Here is a 27,258-nt window from a genome sequence, read left to right as displayed (position 1 = left end):
AATAAATACAATTATATGTAAGCAAAATAGTAAACTTACGAAAAAATAACAAAAACCCATTGCAAAGATAATTAAAAATATAGTGAAATACCTGGGTGTGAGATTATCCAGTAAAAGAAAAAAAAATCAGTTTCCTGTTAGTAGGTGCTCATCCTATACAGTGAGTAAACACTAAACTTTCACAACAGAAAATCATTCACATTAAATCCACATGTCCAACTGATTAATCATTGTAATAGAATCCCCTATTTTGCTTTTCTTTTGAAAATCTTTGAAATGCCTAGCTGCTTATTATACCATAGATGTTATAAGAGTTCTTAACCTATAATTCAACTGAGTTAAGTGTATCAAGATGCTGTATCAGGATCTAGAACTTAAGGAAACAGATTAAAAGCAAACAAAAGAGGAGCAACCATCCCTACTCTCGCAGGCTTCTCAGTCTGGCGTGGGTGAAAGAGACAAAACAGATCATTCCAGGGCAAGGCTGTCATTGCTGGGAGAGTGTTGCGTACAGGACCACAGGACATGAATCGCTCTGGTTGTACATGTGAGAACAGATAACATCAAGGTATTTTTTTTTTAATGTATTTGTAATGTGCCTTTCAGAATCTCAAAAGAGAAATATTGTGGGGGTGCCTGGGTGGCTCAGTTGGTTAAGGATCTGACTCATGATTTTGGCTCAGGTCGTGATCTCATGGGTCTTAAGGTCAAGCCCTCTCTAGGGCTCCACACTCAGTAGGGAGTCTGCTTGGGATTTTCTTTCTCCCTCTCCCTCTGTCCCCACCATGCACACGCTCTCTCTCTCTCTCTCTCTCTCTCTCTCTCAAAAAAAAATCTTTGGTGGGGGATAAATAAAAGGGAAATGCTGTGAAGCACATCTTCCCCAGAGTACCTGAAAAGGAGAAAAGGTCTCCCGTGTGTCCTAGATCACGGGGATCACAACTGTGGAATTCACTAAGGAGATGACTTCATGAATCAACAAAAATCCTCTTCTTCCCACTGAGAGAATTCATTGCCCTCCATATTATGATTCCCTTTCCCAGCCTTTTGGGAAGAGTGGAGGTGGCTGCTTCAACTGTGTTCATGTGTCTGTGAGGAGGATGTGAGCTCTGTTATTGGCACTTGTGATGTGGGGGTTGAATCAGGACATGCAGTAACAGCTTATGATCTCCCAGCAGCCTGATGAAGTGGAAAGAACAGGAGATTTACAGCCAAGAGAAGTTCTACAAAAATAGTAGTCTTTTGACTTGAAGTACATTATCCTACGGCCCAAGCTTCAGTTTCTTCATCTTTAAAGGAAGAATGACAGTCCGGGCAGGAGCCCCAGAGGATAAAATAGGATCTGGCACCCTAGTGGCCCACTCTTTGGTTCTCATGCTCCCTGTTCTCACTGCTGTACCAATAAAATAACTTTCCCAACCGGACATCGTGTTCCCTGACCCACCATCACCCAGCACATCTTGTTCAACATGACTAGTACTCCTCCGTCAATGCTTTGAAACAGCAATTACCCTGATAACAAAAAAAAAAAAAAAAAAAGGAAAAAAAGAAAAGAAAAGAAAGACAATTTGTCAAAGCTGTTTTTGGTGTAGGACCACGTGCAAATGTTTATGAGAGCATTCAAGGCCCTGTCTAACCTGCCTTTCCAATCCCTTTCTCATTCTTTCCATGAAAAGCCTCAACTTCCTCCAAGACTACTTGGGAAGCCACATGGATGGGCGTGCAGTGGCCCTGTCACCTGGAATACCTTTTTCTCTCTAATGGCTTTAAATCTTAACAATTTCTCCAAAGTTCAGCCTAGCATCCCCCTTGTGATTTTGTCTCCTAGTGGCAGCACCCTCTTTGTATACATTATGGGGTGCATTGTTCATGCCATTACCTTAGCAGATTAACTCTTTGATAGCCAAATAATTTCCAGGTCCTTGCTGCGTTGGTTGGCCCACGGTGGAGGTGCTTTAAATAGCTCTGGAGCTTTCCACATGTGAAAGTCTCCTCTGCCCAATTAGAGGCCAGGTTTCTCAAGGGCAGAAGAAACCAGTTATCAAATGTGTTTAATATCACCCACAGGATGTATAAAGTGGTGTTGTCTAAAAGGAAAAAAAAAAAAAAAAAAAACAGTATTCTCGCTGAAATGGCATTCACTTGGGTTTTGAGTACATCGGTCATATTTAATTAAAATGGCTTGTATGAATGAAGCAATAAATGCATGAATCTTCTCACCTCCAGTTTCTAGGGGATAATACATATGGGTCAATTAGAGAGGCTAAGAATATGTTATTTGGTGGTTCCTTCTTTGCCTCCTCCCCTTCCAGGTGAGCCGGCCGGCCTGAGAAGGAGGGTAAAAACCCAAATGGCAATTTACTTTCCTAAAGTTTTGACAAGCTGTTGTGCTTACCACCCTTGTCAATTCCCAGTACAGCAGTAAGGTCACCTGAGCAATGGACTTGAAACACAATTGAAATAAACAGAGTAGACGGTGAATTTCTAGCCTGACTGCTCATAAGCCTATTCTTTCCTGGCCTCACTTTGAAGTTCTGCAAAAATAAGGCTGATGAAGGGATTCTTTCATGCTTCAAGGCCTCATGAAACCTACCATAACACCTCCCACATTCTGTACCTTTTCAGAATCCGCCTAAGGAAAGCAAACACACACACATGCCCCCTAGAGTTCTCCACCACTGTGTGGGCCTTTCATTTCGCAGTCCTCTTGAAAGTGTTATTTGTGAGGCTTAAAATATTGTGAGTTTGCAGGGGGAGGAGACAAGTGCTCTGGAGAAAATAACACACTAGGATAAGCCACATCACATTGTTTCTTCTGGGACACATTTTGTTCTGGGAAAATGTCCTAATAGCCTCTGATTTCAAAGTTACTGTGTATCACAGCACTGTGCCTGGGAAAATACAATGACATTTTCCATGATGATATTGTAGTAAAATAATAGCTCTTCAGTCCCATAAGCAGCAGATTGACGTTCAACATCTATTAGAAATAGTGAGCGCTGAATATCTAATCTATCAAATAGCTCCGGGGACAGGACTGATTTCACGGTGGGAGCAGGGAAGGGGGGAAGATTTCATAAATGAAGGTATGATACACATTTTAGCACAACATCAGCTGCTTTTTTTGTTCCACAGTGAAAAACAGAGGCACAGCTTATTAGGGAGCTGGTAACCTACAGTGTACAAAGCACCGGCTTGGGTGACCATGACCTACACACTGGCGGAGGCACCATAATTTAAGTGTAAGTCACTCAGCTTCTCTGTTTCCATTTCCTATTTTTTTTAAATAGATGTAATGAAACCTACTTCATACAAATTCTTAAATAAAATCTTTTAAAAAAATTATTTTCTTTCTTTTCTTGAAGACTAGAACCAATGTACAGCTCCTAAAATATACTAGTCATGCAATGGCTGTCACTATTGTCACTATCTGATGAAAATGTGAAATGTGAAGCCTCTCCTAGACCTCTGGCACAGCATCCCTTCCTCACCAGCCCTGAATCATCTACCCTCATGAACAGAGAGAGCAGCACTCCGACAAGCGCGTAGCATTTTCACAGAAGACACTCTGACCTTCCCTGAAGTCTGCTGATAGGATAAAGGTAAAGGATGGGAAACATATAAGCTATTAGGATTTATGTACCTTGAGACTTCATGAGCTCCTCCAGAAACGCAGTTCCCTTCTTTAGAGGCAATTTTATTTTATTTTTATTTTTTAAAGATTTTATTTGTTTATTCATGAGGGACACAGAGACAGAAAGAGAGAGGCAGAGATATAAGCAGAGGGAAAAGCAGGCTCTTCACTGGGAGCCCGATGCAGGACTCAATCCCAAGACCCTGCGAGCATGTCCTGAGCCAAAGGCAGACATTCAACCACTGAGCCACCAAGTGTCCCAGCAATTTTGTTTTAACCACAAATCCAATGCTCTAGGACCAAAAATCTAGACACCTGGCCACCAGAAATTCAGTATCTTTCCTTTGTGTGTATATTAATTTTCTATTGTTGCTGTAACAAATACTACCAGCTTAGTGGCTTAAGACAAATTAATGATCATATAGTTCCGGGGATCCCTGGGTGGCTCCGTGGTTTAGTGCCACCTTCAGCCCAGGGTGTGATCCTGGAGTCCCGGGATGAGTCCCACGTCGGGCTTCCTGCATGGAGCCTGCTTCTCCCTCTGCCTGTGTCTCTGCCTCTCTCTTTCTCTGTGTCTCTCATGAATAAATAAATAAAATTTGGGATCCCTGGGTGGCGCAGCGGTTTGGCGCCTGCCTTTGGCCCAGGGCGCGATCCTGGAGACCCGGGATCGAATCCCACATCGGGCTCCCGGTGCATGGAGCCTGCTTCTCCCTCTGCCTGTGTCTCTGCCTCTCTCTCTCTCTGTGACTATCATAAATAAATAAAAATTAAAAAAAAATTTTAAAAAAATAAATAAATAAATAAAATTTTTAGAAAAAAATGATATTGTTCTGTTACCCAGAAGCCTGACACCAGTCTCACTGAACTATAAACAAGGTATAGTAAGGACTGCATTCCTTCTGGAGGCTCTAAGGGTGAATCTACTTTGACGCCTTTTAAAGTATCCAGGAGCCACTCCTATCCCTTGGCTCATGGCCCCCCTTTTTCCACCTTCAAAACCAGCAACATTGCCTCTCTGCCCCCATTTCTGTTGTCACATTGCTTTCTCTGATCTTCTTCTGCCCACCCCCCTCCCACTTTTAGGAGCCTTTGTGATTATACTGAATCCACTCAGATACCCCAGGATAATCTATTTTAAAGTCCACTAACTAGCAGCCTTACTTATACCTGCTACCTTAATTTCCCTTTGCTAAGTAATCTAACATCTTCACAGGCTCTGGGAATCAGGACGTGGACATCTTCAGGGTAGCCATTATCCTGTCAAACACAATTGGATTTAAAATCTTTTCCACAGAAAGAAACCACCTTAACAAGCCAAGCTTTGCCATCAGCGAGAAGGCAGTCTAAACATCTATTGAGCACCAGTTATGTGTTAGTCACCGCACATTTGTTAACTCAAACCTCAGGACAACCCCCATAGGTGTGCTAGCAAAGGACCTTCTTGCCTCTCCCTCTGCATTACTATAACACTAGAGTGGAAGTTTATTGTATTACATAGTAATCTTAAAATTCCAGAGAAAAATAACATTCTAAGAGAATAGAAATTAAAGAGTCTGTGATTGAGAGGCTTGAAAAGTATTTCTTAAATGAGATATATTACTTCTAATATCTATTGAGGAACTTATATTTAACATTCCCTAGGCTAAATGCTTCTGACTTATATTGTTACCATATTATTTTAATTCTTAATTCTTATCAAAACCCTAATAGGTGGGGCACGTGAGGGACTGAGTTAGTGTCCGACTCTTCATATTGGCTCAGGTCATGATCTCAGGGTTATGGGATTGAGTCCTGGAAAAGGCTCCCCACTCAGAGGAGTCTACTTGAGATTCTCTCTCTCTGTGCTTCCCTCCCCACTCTCTCTCTCTCTCTCTCTCTAAAATAAAATAAATCTTAAAAAAAAAAAAACTAATTGGCAACAGTTTGTATCTAAAAGAAAGAGAAAAGGGGATCCCTGGGTGGCTCAGTGGTTTAGCGCCTGCCTTTGGTCCTGGGTGTGATCCTGGAGACCCAGGATCAACTCCCACATCAGGCTCCCTGCATGGAGCCTGCTTCTCCCTCTGCCTGTGTCTCTGCCTCTCTCTCTTTCTCTATCTCTCATGAATAAATAAACAAAATCTTAGAAAAAAAAGAAAAGAAAAGAAAGAAAAAAGACTTCAATGATTTGGGAAATTGTTCAAAGACACATACTAGTAATTGGCAGAATTATCATTTGAGCCCAGTTTGGGTGACTTGAAATGCATGTGTAAAACCATTATACTAACTGGTTCTGATGTGTTTGGGTCACAGGGCATCTAGTAAAAACTGAAGCTTGAAAGGATTTTAACTTGAATTTAAAACAACATACTTTAAGCTATGTCAGAATCTGTGTTTAGCCTCCAAAGCTGATTTCTTTAATGGAGAAAATATTCCTTTGGAAAGGTGAGCATAGGCTATTCCCTTGGGGAAAAACAGGACCTTGGCCGGGCTCAAGGGGGACAGGTATGCATTTGGGAAGAGGTGATGTCTGAACAAACAGGAGGAAGGAAAAGTGTTCCAAACAGAAGACAATAGGATAAAAACAGAGATTGTCAACCTCCACAGAACATGCAAGAAACTGTGATGTGAATACTAGTATAATATAAAATGTGAGAAAGGAAATGCAATGGGATAGGTAGACAAAGCAAAGCATTCAGGTCTTTGAATGCTATGCTAGAATTAGAAAGATTTCTAAGCAGAATTAGCATGACATTTGTAGTTAAAAAGAATGTAGAGCAACCACATTTGAGGGAGGATAGGACCTGTTAGGTTGGTGCCAGTGCCTGGAGAAGAAATGTTAAGTTTGAGTGAGGATTAGTTCGTAGTGATAGAGAGAAGGGACCCAACTGGGAAACACTCAGGGAAATTTGAATCCCAGTCCCTGAATCAAGCAAGCCTCCTCCTGAGACAGTTGGGCTGCTGTTCTTTGAGCAGTGGTGTGGCACACTGAGGTGACCTCAGAGGTCCCTTTCTTCTCTGAGACTGGAATTGAATTGCTTTGAGGTGCCAAACCTCTGAGGAGGCATAATGGAGAGCCTGTCTTAGCCCTTGCATCAGCTCTCAGCCTTTTTGGAGGAAGATTGTATCTTCCAGCTGAAGTCAGTAAGAGTTGTTTGGGTTTTTACGTCAGGTCCACGATAGAAACTCTGGGTAATGTTCTCATTCTCTCTCTGGACTGTATACAATACACACTGTGTTTTATTTGTTTGTTCAGGGAGAAAACCATCCTTGGATTTCCCTGTTAGGAGAAGGGGTGGGGAAGGCACAACAAACATCAACCCAAGTACATTTTCACATTTCCTTACTAATGACTTGATGGTGCTTCAAAAATGGATAAAGATTTTACTAAAAACAAAAGGACAGGCTTCACCCTTCAGCTAAATAATGGTACAGACCTACCATTTTAACATTTCTCTGACTATACATTTATTTAATCACTACCTAGGATTTGCTGAATGACCCAGTCAGCAAACATATTTTGGACCCTTCTAGGAACCAAACTCCAGGGAAGTATTTAGCAGTTACAGGGCTGCACCACACATGTGACTCAGCTTCTCCAGGGTTTGGTTCTTCCTCCACAGAACGGAGGTAATAAGAACTCACGTAACAAACACAATGTCAAGTAGAGATGATCACGCAGTGATACGCCTAAGGCTGGGCAGCTAAAAGTTGGAAGTTGATTTAAATATAATCGCACAAGGGCACCTGGGTGGCTCAGCAGTTGAGCATCTGCCTTTGGCTCAGGGCGTGATCCTAGGGTCCTGGAATCGAGTCCTGCATGGGGCTCCCTGCAGGAAGCCTGCTTCTCCCTCTGCCTATGTCTCTGTCCCCCTCTCTCTGTGTCTCTCATGAAGAATAAATAAAATCTTAAAAAAAATAAATATAATTGCACAAGAAGGGTTTAGCATCAGTTTTCTACCTGGAGTTCACTTCTTTCTACAACAAGAATAACCCTTGCTCCCCACCCCCTGCCCCACAGGCATAGAACACATAGGCAGATCATAGCGCAGAGCATTCAAAGAAGAAACAGGAAGCTCTGGGACTTCACAAAGGTGAGATTTCATTCTTAAGTAATACGTAATGAGAGACAAGCATTTATAGTTGTTTTTGGATAGGAATAATAATGAGATTAGCAGTTTGCATATATCGAGAGCTTTCCATATGCCAGGCACCATGCTAAATGGTCTTCCTAGAACGATTTCATTTTTGGTCTTCACGATACTTTATCATTTGTTTCCCCATTTTACAGATAAGAAAACTGACACTGAGGGAGGTTGGCATGATTGTCAGATGGTACACAGTCAGTATGCTAACAGTCTACTTGGTGCTTGACAGTCCAACTCTAGAGCCTGTTGCTAACCATATTCTGTATCACAGAACCTTAGCCATATGCTCAACTAAGCTAAAAAGTCTAAACATTTTCTTAAATGGCCTCCGAAAAGTGGAAATAAGTATATACAGACCAAAGTGGAATAGAAACAACACGGAACACATGCAAGAGAAAGGGACTCAGTAGAACTGAGCATTAACAAAAATGAAGGGAAAGAATTTCTTAGAGTTTTCCTCCCCCCCTTAGTGAGGAGCTTTTGTTAAATTGATGGCAAAATATCACTTCATAACTGATCTTGTGTATCTGAATAGTATGTGAATATGCCGCAAGATCAATTTTTAGAAATAGATGAAACCGGAGCTGATGGTAGAAGGCCTTCCCCCTTGAATATCGTGGAGGTCAACATATGGACAATAAGAAAAGAAAAGGTCAACTTCTTATCTTTACATTGATGAAGACTTACAGGGAGGGAAGAAGAGATAAAAGGTCTCAAGTATGTGCTGGTTTTTCAGGCTGCAAAAAGGTAAGTGAAGAGGTAAATGGCCCTTTGCAGAGCACATTCACGAACTATTTAGCAAAGATGGAAAACTAAATTCTCTATGCTAAAAAAAGAAAAGAGAAAAAGGGACTAAGTGAGCTTCAAGGAGCTTTTTGAAGAGGTGTGGTGGGCCTGAGCATGGCGGGGCCCTCCTGGTGCTCTGGGAAAGACAGCAAGGGGAAGAGCTTTCAAGTGGTGAGATGTCAGGAAGATAAGTCTTGCACGTATGATGTATTACAGATAAAATATATGATACAGAGTGAAAGACGACCTTGATCTTATTCCACTTCTCTATTGTTTATGGTGAACTTTAGCTACTCTATTCTTCCTATAATTAAATTTATATATTTATTTTTGTGGCATGCCTAATATTTAATTTTATGTGATTTGCACTGCTACAAATTAAAAACCAATCACTGCCCCCAAAGTCTTAATAAAGTCAGTTTTATAGGCACAAAGTTCTCTTAAGAGAAATCACAGAGCACACGTTGCATCCCACTCCTGGATGAGTGATCACAGAATAAACACAGGCCATGGGACTTTGGTACAAGCAGAAACTTGCATCAGTTTCCCCAACGAACAGATGACCACAGCTAAGATCTGTCTTCCATACTAATTACACTAAAACAACTAAGTTAAATCTTCATAAGCACCAAGCAGTCCCTCTGTCACATTCTAAAAACATCCTAAACAGAAGGAAACTTCCAGAAATTATTTTATATACGCATGTATCTAAGGGAACTCACTTAGAGCAGTTAATGAGGAACTTTTGAAGTCAGATGGCCCAGGATTGGAACCTGAGCAAATGGAGCAAGTTACTGAAATCCTCTCAGCTTCAACTTGGTCTTTGGTAAAACTAGGTTACCAGGACTTCTCTAATGGATTTACCATGAGCGTTAAGTTACATAAGAATGTAAGTTACAGGGGCACCTGGGTGGCTCAGTGAGTAAGTGTCTGCCTTCAGCTCAGGTCATGACCCCAGGGTCCTGGGGTCGAGCCTGGCATCGGGCTCCCTGTTCAGTGGAGGGCCTGCTTCTCCCACTCCCCTGCTTGTGCACTCTCTCTGTCAAATAAATAAATAAAATCTTTTTTTTTTTTTTAAAGTAAGTTACTTACTTTAGAACCAGATATATTGAAGACATTCACCCCAGAGAAGAGCAGTAGGACAAAGTCTGGTACAGAGATTTGGGAAACTCAAATTACCTACCCTCAGAACAGAAACACCCTAAGCCAGCTGGGACACCGAAGTAAAACAATCATCCAAAAGCACTCAGAGGACATCATGTGTGAAAGCATTTTCCAACCTTAAAATACTGTCATTTTTTTAAAAAATATTTTATTTATTCATTCATGAGAGAGGCAGAGGGAGAAGCAGGCTCCATGCAGGAAGCCTGATGTGGAACTTGATCCCGAACTCCAGGATCATGCCCTGAGCCGAAGGCAGATGCTTAACTGCTAAGCCACCCAGGTGCCCCTAAAATACTGTAATTTTTAACGTCATTCTTTCCCCCAACAGTCCAGGGCTGTACTATAAATGCCTTGAGATCCAGAGTTATATGTGTGTTATTTACCATGAAATAGCCAGAATTATTAGCTACCCAGGAAGTATTTTTTAATTGAATAAAACAAAAAATGAAACATCTTCCATGGACACTGGTGGCTGAATTTAAAGCTTCTTCCTGGCACTCTAAAAGACCTGAACAGAAAAAAAAAAAAATCATAAAGCATTTAGAGCACCATCAGCCTCACACAAGGGAAGAATATGGGAATGGGTTATCTGGAGGAATTGCCCTTCATTGCCAAGGATGATGAATGGCAAGGCTTTGGGCAGATCAGATAACCTGAACCAATATGTGAAGGTTCATTAACGAGCCCATGGTCCCACTGGCACAGCGTCACATGTCACGGGGGATGTCACAGGTCATGAAACATAGGCACTTGCAATTTCCCACTGGGGTGGTATTTATCTTGAATTATTTACCACCAGATTTCCTGACAGTGGGAATAGGCCAATAAAGTGGTTTTTGTAAGAGGGTGGGGGTCCTCAAGTTGTAATTAATCCATCTCTAAAAGATTGAATGGATCTTACAGAGCCACAGTCCATAAATTACCACAATTAGCCTCTTTATGGCATCATGCAAGTTTCATGGCATGAGAAACCACATTTCCAGAAAGAACAGTGAGTGGAAAACACTTTGGAATAGATTGCCTCTGATTCCTGTAAGGTGGCATTTCTTTCAGGCTACATTAGCTCCAATCATTAGGGTGAATACTATCCATTGGAGAAATGGATGACGGAATTTTAAAGAAGGCAAAAGTGAGATGGCTCTTCATCAAAAAGTACGTCCTAGCCCCAGAAACCATACATAGGGAAACCGGCTATGTGAGAAATAATTACAATTTGAATGGGTAGACTCAATAACTCGTGACCTCTCAAAGATTGTCTCGTCACCTTTGGGATGGAGTCCAAACTCCTCAGCTTGATGGGGACTGTAGGCCTCTCATAAGCTGGCTCCCGGCTCCTTCTCCAGCTTTCTGTCTCAGGCTCCCCACTTAAATACTGCACCCTGGGTTATACAGAACTATCTGCAATTCTCAATACACACCATGTTTAATGGTAGCGAGCTCTTTCTCTTCCAGTTCCCTGTGCCCGGAATTCTTTCTTTCCCTTCCTGCTGGGCACAACTGAACCTATAATGATTCTGTTAGAATGCTGGCCCCCTGCCCCCCCATAGAACTTTTCCAGATGATCTCAGGCATGGCAGCTCGATCCCTGGCTCTTGCTACCAATTGTCTCAGTGCACCTGTCTTCTAATGCCAGGTCCCCTGCACTGCCACTGTGAGTGTCCTTATCTGTCTCCACAATCCAGCCATGAACTCTTTTATGACAAGGACACTGTCTCATTCCTCCCCACCCACCCCCTTTTTTTTGAAGCCTGCCAGAGGGACAGGAACAGGATGGGCACTCTCACAATATGGTTTTGATAAAGACTGGGGATGCCACAGATCCCAGAAACTCTCAAATAATGCATATCAATAAAACAGATACAAATTCCAGATTGGATATGAACCCATAGGGCTATTTTGCCATATGACAGAATGATAAAAGCTGCCGTAGAAATATTGATCTCAAGGTTTGAGCTGGTCACTATAGCTGAGAAATGTACAAGGTATTACATACTGAAGTAGTTACATGTCTGTGGGTGACGTGGTCCTCCTGTCTGGAACCTTCCCCACCCCTAAGTGTCACGTTTCATCTGTAAGGCTATGGCCAGGTCACCCACCAGCAATTCTGTGAGGTTTTTGATATTAGCTTCAAGAGGACCTCATCTCAGCTTTCTTTGAGTTTGTACAGCACTTTATTGTTTTTGTCTTATAGCATTTTTAACTATTTCCTGTATATTGTAATTATTTATGTAATTTTTTATTAATTCACATAAATTACTAAGACTGATGTTTTGTACTAAATTTGAACTTACTAAGGGAGGCATTCTATATACTCTGGATATGGATATCTAGTCTACCTGCTTCTGGATATCTATTACTACATAACAAATAACCCTCAAAATTGCTTAAAACAACAATTATTTATTCCTCATAGTTTCAGGGGGCCAGGGAACTGGGAACTGCTCAACTGAGCAGCTCTGACTTGGAGTTTCCCATACAGACACAGGCAAATAGTGGCCAGAGCTCGGACAAGAGGAAGCTAAGGCATCTGAGGGCTGACTGGGATCTCTTCTCTTCATGTACCCTTAGTATCTCGCCATATGTTTTATGCACGTGAGCCTGTTTGGGCTTCCTCACAAGATGGCAGCCTCAGACTTCTTAAATGTCAGGTCAATGTTTCCAAAGCAAGTGTTCTAAGAGGGCCAGAAGCTGCATTGCTTTTGTGACCTAGTCTTAGAAATCACAATATTAACTAATATTCTATTAGTTAATTTAGTCAGAAAAGTGTAAGTTTAAGAGGGAAGATATACACTCCACCTCTTGACAGGGGAGAAGGAAAGTTCTGGAAGTGTACACGGGACAGGAAATATGATAGTGGTCATTTTTAGAACATGCAACCTGTTTCATGCAAGCATAGTTTTTAAGAATATTTTGTTTATTTGTTAGAGAGAGTGAGAGAACAAGAAAGAGAGAGAGAGAGAGAGAGCAAGAGAGAGAGCACAAGCAGGAGGAAGGCAGAGGGAGAGGGAGAAGCAGATGCCCTGCTGAGCAGGGAGCCTGATGTGGGACTCAGTCTCAGGACACTGGGATCATGACCTGAGCCAAAGACAGATACTTAACCGACTGAGCCACCCAGGTGTCCCCATGCATAATTTTTATTCTTCTTCCCTAACACTCATCCCAGATGCCTGGATGAGCCAACATACTTACCTAATCCTCAGCTATTAGCTGCTTATCCAAGAGAGAAAGTAAAGCGAAAGATGGATGTTTTATTAACCTTAATGATTAGCAAGAATTGGGTATATATTATTCCTCTCAAGCAAATTCAAGTCAGGCCAAGCAAATGCCAATTTCAATGATTTTAGTAGTTTAGGAGCTATTCAGAAGAAGTGTCTGACTGTTTTCCTCTGACTTTCCTAAAATATTTTTTATTACAATTCTATTATCTACCCAATTGATAAAGGTCCTAAGTATTTCAGTAATTTCTTCTATTATTTAAGGAGGGAATTTCTTTAGCCAGCTATTAATGTGTGTGTGTGTGTGTGTGTGTGTGTGTGTGTATGTCTTAATTGTCAAGGCAGACATTTTTTTCCCTTTGGCAAGAGTAAAGATCATTGAGTTCAAGAATGTTTTGCACAGCTGTTCTATTTTGAAGCACAGATTTGTGTAGTGTGGTATGTGTATTTATGTGTAATTCTGAATTCAAATAAACATGTTAAAACACACAGCACACATATTTGAGCAAAAAATGTAGAGTAACAAACTCTCATATTGTTCTTTTACACTCCATCTGTTCAAAACTAGCAGTTTGAGGAACTTAGTACCTTTTACCAGAAATTACATTAAAATATTGTCTCCTCTCATAAATTGTCAGTTTCTTGAGTATAAGAATTATGTTGGATGCTTCACTATACCCTGAGCAGAGCCTCTATGTTTACTGACCAAGTAAGCATGAATGTCCCACTTGGCAGTCAAAAGACAAAGATCACAAAATCCAGCCATGGGTACTGATGAGTTATAACAGACAAAGTCTTATTCAACAATTAGCTTTGGGACTAGAAGGTAAATGCAAATACAACATTGTATTTTTTCAATGTTTATCCTTACTGTAGGCTTTTTTTTCCTGCTATGGACATCTTAAAAAGGGTCTATAAAATTTTAGGGAGCAAACATTCAGAACTACGCAATCTGTTCCCGGAGATTCTAGTTTCTTCTACAAGCAAGTAAAGAAGAAGCACTATGCAGGATGCCACATTAAAGTTCTACCTTCAGACTGGTAAAACTATCTAGCATTTTCCACCTAAGGTAATTAAAAAGATGAAAATATATGGCATTTATAGGAGCACTTTAAATGTCAACAAGTATAATCCAAATGCAAAAGATTGCCCCAAGAGGGTATAATTTAAACTTGCCCTATACCAATTTTAGGCACCACTAGATAGCATTCAAGACCCTCCAAGATTAGACCCAAATCTACCTATTTTAATTTCCATTCTCTTCCAACTCAGTCTCTAACTCCAGTTAAGCAAAATGAATTAGTGTCTCCCTTATGAACCAAATCCATACCCAATCTCTGCCCCTTCCTCCCACCCCTCAGTTATTACTATCTGGGATTTTCTGCCTCTTTCCATAATTGATGGAAATGCTGTTAATTTTACCAATTTAAGTCTCAGCTTCAATTTCCTTTCCTCTCATGTATCTCTTATGGATTTTATAGTATAAGAATGATATAGTATAAAAATGATATAGTATAAATAGCAAGATGCCAGTATAAACAAGATGCCAGGATATCTGGAGTTAATTCCATTGGGATCATTTACAAGTTTTGAGTCCCTCCTCAAAACACGTGGCACCCTTATATAAAAAATAAGGCTAAGTAATATTCCTCACTGAGCCTCATCAAACCAGATCAGCCAGTCAGTGAATCAGGCAACCCCAGGAACTATACCAGGAACTGTGGGAAATAAAAAATGACTATGACAAATCTACTATCCTCAAAGAGAACAGAATCTCCTAGGAGAGACAGGTAGTCAACTAACAATAATACCATGGAGTCCTGGATATACCAGACTCTGGGAGTACAAAATGTCCTGCCAGATAATTTCAGCAAAAAATATTTTTCTTAATAATAAGCCAGATCTACACACCTGCCAGTAAGAATGTTTAGAAAAACATGGAAAGTCTGAGTTCATTTGCCATAGGTTGAATACTGGCAGGAGGAGAAATGTAACAGTGTACGAAAGTCTCTTCCCACTTGGTGTAACACACTGATGTGCTCTCCTTTGCCCCAGCCATTCCTTGAAGGCGGTGTGGATTCTGGAGGAAGAGGTGGAGATAGGCAAGATCGTGTGTCTTCTGGGTGATGGAGACAGAAATCATGTCCACTTTCATTTGGAGAAAGTGGAAACAAAGTGAATGATTCACCTGGTTTTAATGCAAGCAGATGGCAGGGTCATGGGAACTTGTTTAAAGCATTAGTGAACTGTCTCTTCAAATTAAGGACTTTTGAGAATTAAGAGTTCTGAGAAACCCCCATGACTCACAAGGCTGCATGTTCTCCCTGAGTAATCAGGCATCTAACCCCCTGAACATTAAGCCACAGGGAATATATAGAGGCATGGCTGATTGCTTTCAGGAAGTGCAGGAATTCCCACTCAAGACAACATGCAATGGGAGATAACCAGGGATGGCAAGAGTGAGCCACCCTCCACTTAGTAGAGCTACAGGTTTTGAAGAATCACAGAGCAGTGGGGTAGAAATGAAGTAATGATGTCTGAAGAAGCTTTCAAATATGGATGGGTCTGAATCTTTTTTTTCTTCTCAGAGACCCATTTTATTCAGATCTGTACATATGGGGACATCAGCCCAAGCCCAACCCATCTTAGCATGTATCACTCTGTGGAGAATAAAGCACCCTATGTACACAACCAAAAGCTGTACTGCCTGTGCCCCTGGAACCTGGGTCTGGCCCTCCTCAGCCCCTTGCCCCTCCAGGGTGTCCAAAAGGGACAAGTGGGGACCTGCCCATCATCAGCATAAACAACAAAATAAATGGGTGTTGGGGAAGCCATGCTTGGGGTACTGCTCCTGGTTTCCTCCTAGCTTTGGGAGCCAACAGCAGAGGAAAGCAGTCAGCCCCAGGGTGGTCCCTTCCATGTCTGTGATCCCAGGGCTGCTGCTCACCAAAGGGAGGGCACAAGGTAGAGTGTTTGTTCACCCCCATCTCTTGGTCCATCTGGGCCCTATATTCATCATCTAGTGTCCATAGCCTATGCTTTTCTCCTTTTGACCTCGTGGTGTCTTGGTCAGGCAGGGGGTAAAAGAAAATAATTCAACCCCATCAGCCTGTACACTGCTGGGGCCGGGGGTTTATTTGTGTCGTTGGGGGTTGGTTCCCCTCCAGCTACTCACTCCAGGGGCCAGTGGGGCAGCCCGGGTGGCCCAGCGGTTTAGCGCCTCCTTCAGCCCAGGGTGTGATCCTGGAGACCTGGGATCGAGTCCCACGTGAGGCTCCCTGTATGGAGCCTGCTTCTCCCTCTGCCTGTGTCTCTGCCTCTGTGTGTGTGTGTGTGTGTGTGTGTGTGTTTCTAAAGAATAAATAAAATCTTAAAAAAAATTTCAGAGTTTCTTCGGCTTACATTCAGCAGTGCAATATCCTTATATATTGGAATGATTAAGCATCTACACTAAAAATACAACTTAATTTTAAAAGGAATTCATTAATCTAAAATCTCAGAAGACTTGTGTGCCTATTTATGTATGTGTATACACACACACACAGGCACATGATATATATGTGTGTATACATACGAATATATATATATCAAGATATACAGGATATACAAGATATTTATACTAAGTCATTGTGCTTTGCATGTTTTATACAAGAAGTTTTTAGATTGGCAATTTGAGGTTAATATAAAAAAGAAAGTTAGACCTGAAAAGTCCATTGGCCATTAATTAATTCAAATCCCGCTTGTTAGAGTTGAGAAAAAAAAACAGGTCAGGTAAAAGGAAGTAATTCTCTTTAAGCTATGTAGCAGTGCTGACAGAAAATATACCAGAACTGAAGAACCTGAACTAGACTCGATTTCAAATCCAGGTCTAATAGTATCAAGCTCAAATTAGAAAATTGTCACTCTCAATTTCCACATCAGATAGGCATTTTCTATGAAATACATCTAAAAATACATAATCCACCTATTTAAATGAAAAAAAATCATGACTTACAAAGAGTACAAAATCTAAACTCAACTGGTTTTCTTTACTGAATACAGCAAACAAAAAATTAGTTTAATTTATTCAGAATCTAAAATAATCCTCTGAAAAATACCTCTGAAAAATATCAGAATTAAATTCTGATCTGATTCAAAAGATTTTTATCACCATCTTACTCTCTGGAAACTCATGTTCTCTAAAAGAAATTTTAGAGAGTTCTGTGGAAAATGCAGTGTTACTTTCTTAATCTACAAGCTGAAATTGATAGCATAATTTTATAACATCTTGGCAAAAAAACAAACACAACTCAATCTTAAACTCATGGCATGGGTTAAAATACTCCAGATTATAGACCTGATCCCATCAAAGAAGTTAGGTATTTTCCATTTGTCATGAAAGCTTCCTTAATTAGGATCCAGAACTCCTGAAGGAGAAAGAGAATGTATCCTACCTTAGTAGGGTCTGTGCTCAGTGGATGTAGATGGAGGATGGAGCTAGAGAAGCTTGGTTGGCAGGAAGTCCAAGCAGACTATGAGAAGTACATGAAAATTTGAAGCATAAGTTTAAATGATAATCAAGGTCAGTGTTTTATTAGGCAGCGCCTGGCTACACAAAAACCTAAGTACATCAAGGCTATGAATTGTTTCCTCTTTCCCACTGGTCTGGGGACAGCTAAAGATCTGGACCTGGTGCTTCAGGAGAAGTCTCCATGAAGCCAGAAGTGTGTCTGGGCTCCAGTCAAGGAGCACGGGGACCAGAGTCAATCAGGACAAGGACAGGTTTCCCTCAGGAAAAATCAGGTCGTGCTCAAGGACAATTACAGATACACTAAAGGGGGAAAAAAATAGGCTCTCCCTCTTTTTGTGAAGTGACCAGTTTTGTTCAAAAGAGGGGAAAAGAGAGTGGGATATAAAAAATAAATAAATAAATAAAGCCAAAGAGGGAATACTAGGCAGTGGAGAAAGAAGGGAGAGGAAGATGTTAGGGCTGGGAAATAAAGGAAAGCAGGGATCTTAGGAATCCCAGTACTCCTCCAGCAGACACTGAAGGATTAGGAGGCTCCCAGGTTCTATGGGACTCACAGTTTCCACTCCAGATTCGAGCCTGGTGCAGTGGAGATAAGTTGAATTTGTCACCAGAGATGAAGTCCTTGCTCCGCCACTTACTACATTGGATATTATCGAGTGAATCACCTTATCTCTCTATGAACAGTTTTTTCTTCTGTAAAATTCAAAGAACAATGCTGCATTCACAGTCTTAACTGTGAACACTAAGAGGTGTACATGAAAGCATTCTGTAGACCATGAGTTATTATGCACACGCTATGATTATGCTACTTGCAGATCATATAATGTCCAGATGATGTTTTCCCTCAATGTACTTCCTTCTAGAGCATAGTGAACAAGAAGTAGTTATTTTTTTTTAAGATTTTATTTATTTATTCATTTGACACAGAGAGAGAGTGAAAGAGGCACAGGCAGAGGGAGAAGTGGCTCCTTGTGAGGAGTCCAACGTGGGACTCGATCCCAGGTCCTCGAGATCACAACCTGAGCCAAAGGCAGATGCTCAACCACTGAGCCACCCAAGTGCCCCCACAAGAAGTGGTTATAAATGGACAGCCAAGAAACTGATATGAATCTTCACACATTTGCTACTGGCACTGGGGTTACCTTCCAATGCTCTCTTCAACTGCCCTGTCCTAAACTTTCCTACCCATAAAGTACACAGAGACCTTCCTACCATGGGCTCCTCAGGATCCAGGAATGCCCTAGAAGATATTCTCAAATCCTTGGCTTTCTGAAGTAAGTGGTAGAAGGATAGTAGCTGATTCTAAATTGTAGTAAAATATACTTTGAGCTTTTGGATGCTATGTAGTTCAAATTCTGGGTTTTGTGTCTCTAAGTACCAGCCAGTAAAATAGTAAAAAGGAGGAATGCATTTTTTAAATATTTGTTTCACTTTAAGTCAAGAGTTTAAAACCTGTTTCATTGAAAGAAACATTTTTTTAAAGTAAACCCTGTTTCATTGATTTGATTTTTTAAAAAATAGTTCAGAGATAGAAATATAACCTGGGAGATTGTTCGCTTTTCCTCACCTCTGAGTCTGTAAAAGCATAGCATTCAGAATCCCTAAGGCCCCTGTGAAATCTGGCCTTTGTCCTACATAAATGGAAAACTGGGTGGGGAGGTGACTTGCCCAAGGACACCAATGATTGGCGATCGGATTGGGCGAGGATCCAAATCTCAAGTGTTCATGGCACCAGACTTCACCTGCCGAGAGCTCTTCTGGAGCAGTGATAAATCCTCAGTCTTGGCTGCATACTACAACCACCTGGGAACTTTTTAAAATCCCAACACCCCAGCTACACCATGTACCCCATATACCAAGTAAATCAGAATGTCTGGGGGTGAGAACCAGGCATTACCTCTTCTTACAGCCCCTCAGCAGACAAATTTGAGGACTACTGTTCTAGAGTCATTTTTTCCATGCCTGAATGACAATATAAAAATTCTATATTAATGTAAATAATACTGGCTTGGTTTATGGAGCACTTGCTCTGCCCTAGGTACTGTGTCAAGCACTTTTCTTGCATTATTCATTGAGTTCCTCACTACAGCCTGACAAAGCCAATGCTACTAGTATTCCCATTTAATAGCAGAGCAACCGGATACCTATCCAAGTTAAACACGTTACTCAAAGTCATGTAACTCTAAAGTCTCAAGGTCCACTGTGGGCCCCAGGGCCCTTATGGATCAGACTAAAGTATACCCTTAATCTGACAGAGACATAGTAAGCGAGGAGGCCTTCTGTGGCTGAGGTGAGAGTTGTGAAGGCTTGTCCAGTGACTCTTTCTTAATCTCTACCCACGTCCTGATAAAAGCTCATTATAGGTCAAGACACCCAGTCTTACGGTGTGAGCCCTCCATCAATCACATGAGTATCCTGAACTTAGAAATGATGCCAGATGGAAACCTTTGGCTTTTGCATCGCATAGGGCCATCATTAAAAACTAGACTTTACACATAGTTTGCTTCAGGTTTTGTTCCACTTGGTTCTGTTGACTACCAGATGCCAAGACTTCATGGTACCTGTGCATCCCCAACATCCTGATCCAACTACTCATAGGATTTCCTAATGTCCAGCTTCTAGATTTTATGTGCTTGCTTCCTCCAAAGTCAAGCAAAGAGAGGTGGAGACTATGTAGGGTGGGCAATGGCTCCCTGTCATAGTGATTTTAAGATTATTTTCACAGACAGAATCAGAAGCCCAAGGGCAAATTCTCTGAGGTCTCAAAGCTTCCTACAGGACTTTTAAATTTCGCACATCATTGACAAACATTTAAAAATTAAAAATAGCATATTCTGAATTATCAGAATGACTGCTTTATTTCCAAACCCTTTCTCACAGTTCCAGTGTTCAAGTTTGTAATTATATTTACAAATGAGTTTTCACCAGTCAAATGGTGCCACTTTAATTGTCCCAGGCTAATGAGAAAAGAACAAAGGCAGATTTAGTAGGCAAATGATGAATTCCCGCCGCGTGAACTCCAAATGGCATCACTGTGAACTGCAGGCACGAAGGTTCTGAAGCAGCACAAAAAAAAAAAAAAAAAAAATGGGGAAAAAATTGTTTTCAGGCTGACAGAGTAGGAACGGCACATTAGAATGAAGGGAATTGTCCATACACAGCCCTGGTGCGAGTGGCATTTAGTTTCAGCAAAATTAATTGCTCTTGAAAATTCAAATTATTTTTGCTTTTGTGATGTATTCAGTTTTAGCTTGTTAATTTGTTTTGACTTCAGACTAGTATGAATTAAAAGCATAAGGAGTTTAGACCTAGTTTTCTGTGTATGCATATTTAAGTAATGGGAGGATAAAATAGTCTAATTTCATATTGCAGGGTCTGTGAAAATATTTACCTTGGAAAGGATCCACACCTACCACAATTCTGACCAGGGTGGAAGCTTGGCTCCATATGGTTCTAAGTGGTTCCCCATAGGTCTCGTCCTGGGTTTCCAGAATCAGCTCCTCATAGACCAAGGATGGGAGATACATGACACCGAACACCACTTACAATTTCATTGGCATTTAAGAGATTTAACTTGTTAATCTAATTTTTTCTATTCTTAGACTCGTATTAATGTTCCAATTAAATTAGGAAATGAGGAAACGAAGAAAGGATGTGTTTTTAATAAACTGAATTTCCATTTGGGTTTTATTAAAATTGCCATGGAAATTATCATGAAAAAGTCTGTCTCAGAAAATAGTAATATCAATTGTTTCTATTCTGGTGACAAAAAAGGCAATATTAGGTGTGGCCCTGGTCCATGCGTAGACAAAATAGTAAGCAGTGCCACTTAATTGGGAGCCTTCCCACGGCAAGAATGATCTTGCTCCTCTATGAATTCCTCACACCCAAACCGGTCCTAACACATGACAGGTAAGTGCTTGTTTTTAGTATATGTGCTGCCGAAGCGAGCACTGGGTAAGTGCTTGTTAAGTTCACTGCCATACCTTGCTTGGCAAGCTGCCTCCCGGGACTCAGCTGGAATGTTCCCACAGCCTCAGCCCTGCCCCTTAGTTTAGGGTCCTGTGAAGCAATCCCAAGACAAAAATTCTACAGCTCAGCATCAAGTCAACCTAGATGTACATCCCGTTCTCTGCTCCTAGTGACTTGTGTCTCTGATTCGGAGCCTCTAGCTCAGGGAGAGGGGCCCTTGAACCTGATCTTTCCAGTTCTCCCAGAGGTTGTGTTTGGCCCCTGAATGTCACCACCCTGGGGCTCTCTCTCCTGTGTCAGGTCTTCTGGATACCAGCCATCTGCTTGCCTCCACCTCTGCCCATTTTGCTGCCAGATTATGCCATCACTCCTGGAGGAGGTGGTAGGCGTGGAGATTTTGGCTGTGAGACTGTGGGCTGAGGAGGCATGCAGTGTTGTTCAAGGATGGAATAGATGACATGCTGCTTTACACCTGTGTGGTTCTGGCCACATTAGTCACCACTCTATGGATTCAGAGTTTTCATCTATGAAATGGGCATAAAATATAATTTAGAAGAGAGTTGTGAGGAATAAATGAAGTCATTTGTATAAAGCATTGGATACCTAACTCACCATGAGCACTCAAAAATGCTGGCTGTTTTCTCTTGTTATAGAACATTATACCCATGCCAAATATCCCTGGTACTGATAATTGGCCGCCCTATAGGCTCCCCAGCCACTTCACTCTGGTTTTCTCACCATATCTCTCCTATCTCCTTTGGTTAGCCCCTACATGCTTTTCTAGCAGAGGGCCCTCAGGTCAGCATTTGAATCATCAGACAACATCTAACTACTACTTCATAGTCTTTAATCCCTGCAAGGCCAATGTTCTGAACAAATGTCATTCTGGTACCTGTTGAGGTGTAGACGTGAGGGTTTCTCTATAACAGAATGCACCCACTCTGGTATTGTAGACCAAAACCATGGGGCCCCAAGTACATACTCCCTCACTGTCTGGTAAGCAACCCCCTAGAGGTGGGGATATAGTGACAGACGCTACACAGCCTTCCTATGAGACACAGGCATGGAGTAGGAGATCAGGCAGGTGAAGGTTTAGAGCAAAAGACAGGAGTAGCACAAGAGAAGTTCAAGAAAGCCACTAATGGCATGGCGACAGGAGCTCACCTTTGTCATTTTTCAGAGCTTTTCAGTTTGCAAGTACTACATTCTCTCATTTTATCCTTACAGAAACACAATGAAATGACAGAATGTGTTTGAATGACTAGGACAGTACTTAATACATTTTCACCAGATGTGAACCCTTTCAAAGGAGCTGATACACCCTCAAAATGAGGTTCAAGAGCAGCATAAAAAGGTGGCTGTAGCTTTTGCACTTTTGAGGTTAGCCTACTGTGTTCTTGCTGATGGTTGAATGTTCTATAACCTTCCCCATTGGTGATTTTTGAGAATTCAGTTCCTGCTTTTCTGGTTCTTTCAATTCAGCAGTCTGCATCTGGGAACTTGCCCAGACTGGACTTTGGCTTTCTTAGAACTCCATTTCTATAAAACCATAAAACCCTTTTGACGTGTATCACAACGGTCAAAATTTGAGATACTTCTCTTGTTTCCTACAATGTGAACTTTGTTTACACCTATAGTATCTGGTCCCCAAAGATGGCCACCCCCTAGTGTTCACACCCTGTATAAATACCTTCCCTCAGTGGGAGAGGTACCTCTGATTTGCTTCTAGTCAATATAATATGGCAAAGGTGAAGGCATTTTGCAGATGTAATCATTTTTACTTAATCAACAGTGAGTATATCCTAGGGCAGCTTGACTTAGGTGAAAATCCTTAAAAGAAAATAAGAGGATTGGATCCTCTGTGAGGTGGGAGCCTTGCTTTGATGGCTTAATGATGTGAGTGTCCATATTGAGAAAGCTCAAGTGCCAAGGAACCATGGATGACCCTAAAGACAAAGGATGGCTACCTCCTGCCTTTAAGAAGCTTAGGCCTTCCCTCAATAGCCACAGGAAATTAATTCTGCCCACAACCTGAATGAACTCGGAAAATGATTCTTCTCTAGTTGAGCCTTCAGATGAGAACACAGCCTGGCTGACACTTTAATTAAAATCTTGAGAGATCCTGAGCCAAGGGTTTAGCTGAGCTGTGCCTGGACTCCTGACCCACAGAAACAGCCACAGTCATATCAACTGATCAACTAGTCATACTTGTTTAGAAAAACTACAAAATTGTACCAAATTGAAACAACCAGGGTGATAAGCCTTATGGAGTGGGGGTGGGAGGATAAAAAAAACACCAAAATCCAAACCAAAAGCAGAATGGCCAGTTCAATAAAATCATATTGAATTTAACTTGAAGTTTGGAATGTGTGCTACCTTTTAGTTAGTATCCAAATTCCTTCCCAAAAGTGCATTATTATGCGCAGCCTTATTAAGGAAACCAATTGAAGCAGCCCTATATTGACAGGCAGATATTATTCACAACTCACAGGGTCCCAATGAGCATGTGTAAATCCAAGGGGGTACACAAAAGTACAAAGAATAAATGGGTGCATCCCTGCAGTGGTTTTCAAAAGAGCTAAGCAGCTTGATAGTCCCAAGTGGAGTCAAGAAAGGGAACGTTTGTGGACACGATAGGGCAATTCACTGGAGGAACAAACACATACATCACAAAACCTACAGAGCTCCTTTTTGCAGATTTCTCATGCTATAGAGAAGGGGCGTGAAATTAAGCAAATGTATGCTACTCTAACAAATGTCATATGTTAAAAAGTCTGAGTTCAGGGTTCATGAATTTTTTTAAGGTTGGAATTAAAAACTTCAAGACAAATTGACTTTAGGAACCCCCATCACTGGCCATTCTGACGCTACTCTTTGTGCTGCAGGATGGATAATGAGGAGTGGCAAAAGAAGCTGGATACTGGTCAGCAGTCATCTATCCACAGAAGAGCCAGGTAGATGCAGTCACCCACAGACACAGAATTCAGTACCAGGAGGAATCTTGTGTTCTTTACTCCAATATTCCATATGGGGCTGGAAAATTTACTCCGCACTCCTTTGAAAGTTATCTGTTCTACTGTTGATCTTGTTTTTAGAACGTTCTTCCCTCTTATTTATTTGTTTAATCATGCTCATTCTATATTTATCTTCTGGAAGGATTTGGGACAATTCTTATCAACTTCCAGCAGCCTTTCTGAGGTGTACCTGGTTATCATTGTCCCTGACTATTCTCATGTCATCTTGGGAGCTCAGAGCTGTGAAGGGCAGAGAGGAAAACCATTTTCCAAGATCAGTATACTGTAATTAGGCTGTTTTTCAAATTTCTCCCTCTTCCTCATCCTGAGACTGATCCTGATGACCAATATCTTAAAGCTGATCCTAGTAGATCACTCAACTCAGGAAAACTCATGACCAAGTCCACTGATAATTCAAATCACACTCTGAAGAGAAGAGGGAGGGCATGGGTATGGTGTCTATTCAGAAATCAAAAGAGAAGCTCTGCTTTTATTTTATGTGTTCACATATTGAGCTGCTATGTAGTTCCTTTTTTTAATTTAAATTCAATTAGCCAACATATAGTACGTCATTAGTTTTGGATGTAGTGTTCAATAATTCATCAGTTGCATGCAACACCAAGTACTCGTCACATCATGTGCCCTCCTTAATGCCCATCATCCAGTTACCCCACTCCCCACCCACTTCCCCTCCAGAAACCATCAATTTGCTTCCTATGATTAAGACACTCTTAAGGTTTTTCTTCCTCTCTGATGACTTCCCATAGAGTGCAGTTTCGTCTGAAGAAAGTACTGTCCTTTTTTTAAAGTTGGACAACTCTCACCCTAGCCCATTTCTAATTTCTTCATTCTTAAGTTTTATCTCAACCTTTCACAAACTTGACTCATAAACTTAAAGCCAGAAAATTTGCATTCCTGATTAGAACACTAAAATTTTGATATGCTGTAGATGTGGTCATAAAGGAGTCATGCCTAAAGTGAAATGAGCAGGAAATCTTGAAATGAAAACCAGGAATACTATCATAAATAAATAAAAATTAAAAAAAAAAAGGGATCCCTGGGTGGCGCAGCGGTTTAGCGCCTGCTTTTGGCCCAGGGCGCGATCCTAGAGACCCGGGATCGAATCCCACGTCGGGCTCCCGGTGCATGGAGCCTGCTTCTCCCTCTGCCTATGTCTCTGCCTCTCTCTCTCTCTCTCTCTGTGTGACTATCATAAATAAATAAAAATTTAAAAAAAAAAGAAAACCAGGAATAGAGGTTAAAAAAAAAGTCCAAGTTTGAATATAAAGAACTGATTGATAGAATTCCATTCACTAAGCAGAAACGTATCTGATATTTTATTGCCTATGATTTTATTTACAATATTTATGAAAAAGAAAAAAATTAGTAGCAGAAAATAGATCAGTGGTAGCCCAAGGGAATTTGCTCTGTATCTTGGTTATGTAGTGGATACTTGATAATATATATTTGTCAAAATGTAAAGAAGTTTGCACTTAAAAAAGGTGAATTTTACTGCATGTCAATTATACCTGTCCGATGGCATTGTTTTGTTTACAGAAAATATATATTGATTTCATCAGAATTAAAACATTTGTGCTGTAAACAACACCATTCAGAAAGTGGAAGACAATACACCCACAAAATGAAAGAAAATACTTGTAAATAATCTGACATTGGACTATATCCTGAATACATAAGGAGCACAGACAACTGAATATTAAGGGAAAAAAACAAGGAGAAAGTACATGGTTAGACATTTCTACAAAGATACACGAATAGCTAATAAGCACATATAAAGATAATCACCGTCATTAGACATTGGAGAAATGCATGTAAAACCAATGAGACAGCACTTTATACCACTCGTACATCTACATTAAAAAAAAAAAAAAAAAAAGGAGAGAGAGAAAAAAAAAAAAAACCAGCATGTTTTAACAAGGATGTGGAGAAATTGTAACCTTCATACCTTGCCGGTAGGAACATAAAATGGTGTCTCCGATTCTTTGAAAAAAAGTTTCTCAATTCTCAAAATTTAAACACACAGTTTCCATATGATTCACTAATTTCCCTTCTGGGTTATATAGACAATATAAATAGAAATATATATACACATAAAACTTGGGCATAAATTTTTTTCTAATGTTTTATCGAGGCAAAATACAGATAAAATTTACCATCTTAGCCATTTTTAAATATATCCTTCCAGGGTATAAAATATATTCATAATGCTGTGTGACCATCACCATCATCCATCTCCAGAACTCTTATTAATTTTATGCAATTGGAACTCCATGCCTATTAAATAATACCATTTCCCCCTCTCCCTAGTCCCTGGCAACCACATTCTGCTTTGTTTCTCTATGATTCTGACTACTCTAAGTATCTCATATAAGTAGAATTATACAGTATTTGTCTTTTTGTGACTGATCTCACTTAGCATGATATCCTAAAAATTTATTCATGTTGCAACATATGTCAGAATTTCTTTCCTTTTTAAGACTGAATGTTCCATTGTACATATATATCACATTTTGCTTATCCATTCATTCCTCAATGAGCACTTGGATTGCCTCCACATTTTGGTTGTTGTGAATAATGTTACTATAAACACTAGTGTACAAATATCTCTTTAGGACTCTGCTTTTAATTCTTTGGGGTATATATATATCTAAATGGATTTGCTGGATCATGTACATGAGTATTTATTGCAGTGTTATATAAATAAGCCAAAAGTGGAAACAATCTAAAAATTTATCAACTGATAAAAGAATAAAATATGGTATATCCATACAATGGAATACTACTCTACAATAAAAACAAATGAAGTACTGATTAC

At 40.6% G+C, this 27,258-nt stretch overlaps 2 long non-coding RNA genes across 6 annotated transcripts in view; one reads left to right on the top strand and one right to left on the bottom strand.

The window, feature by feature from the left end:
• The window catches only part of LOC144281221 (uncharacterized), a 366,661-nt gene that overhangs the window by 282,088 nt on the left and 57,315 nt on the right, over window positions 1–27,258 (bottom strand). The window lies entirely within an intron of this gene.
• On the top strand, window positions 432–26,425 carry LOC144281220 (uncharacterized). Of its 3 annotated transcripts, XR_013349727.1 has the most exons (6): window positions 432–568; window positions 3,136–3,242; window positions 3,366–3,602; window positions 7,635–7,707; window positions 13,853–13,995; window positions 14,982–15,623. It is a non-coding gene; the product is annotated as an uncharacterized LOC144281220 (long non-coding RNA). The 3 variants fall into 3 exon arrangements; XR_013349725.1 differs by lacking the exons at window positions 13,853–13,995; window positions 14,982–15,623 and adding an exon at window positions 24,294–26,425; XR_013349726.1 differs by lacking the exons at window positions 13,853–13,995; window positions 14,982–15,623 and adding an exon at window positions 9,628–13,797.

The sequence above is a fragment of the Canis aureus genome, chromosome 12 (genome assembly GCF_053574225.1).
Source record: "Canis aureus isolate CA01 chromosome 12, VMU_Caureus_v.1.0, whole genome shotgun sequence".
NCBI classification, from domain to species: Eukaryota; Metazoa; Chordata; class Mammalia; order Carnivora; family Canidae; genus Canis; species Canis aureus.
The sequence above is the reverse complement of the archived record's forward strand: the minus strand, read 5'-3'. Positions and strand labels throughout refer to the sequence as shown.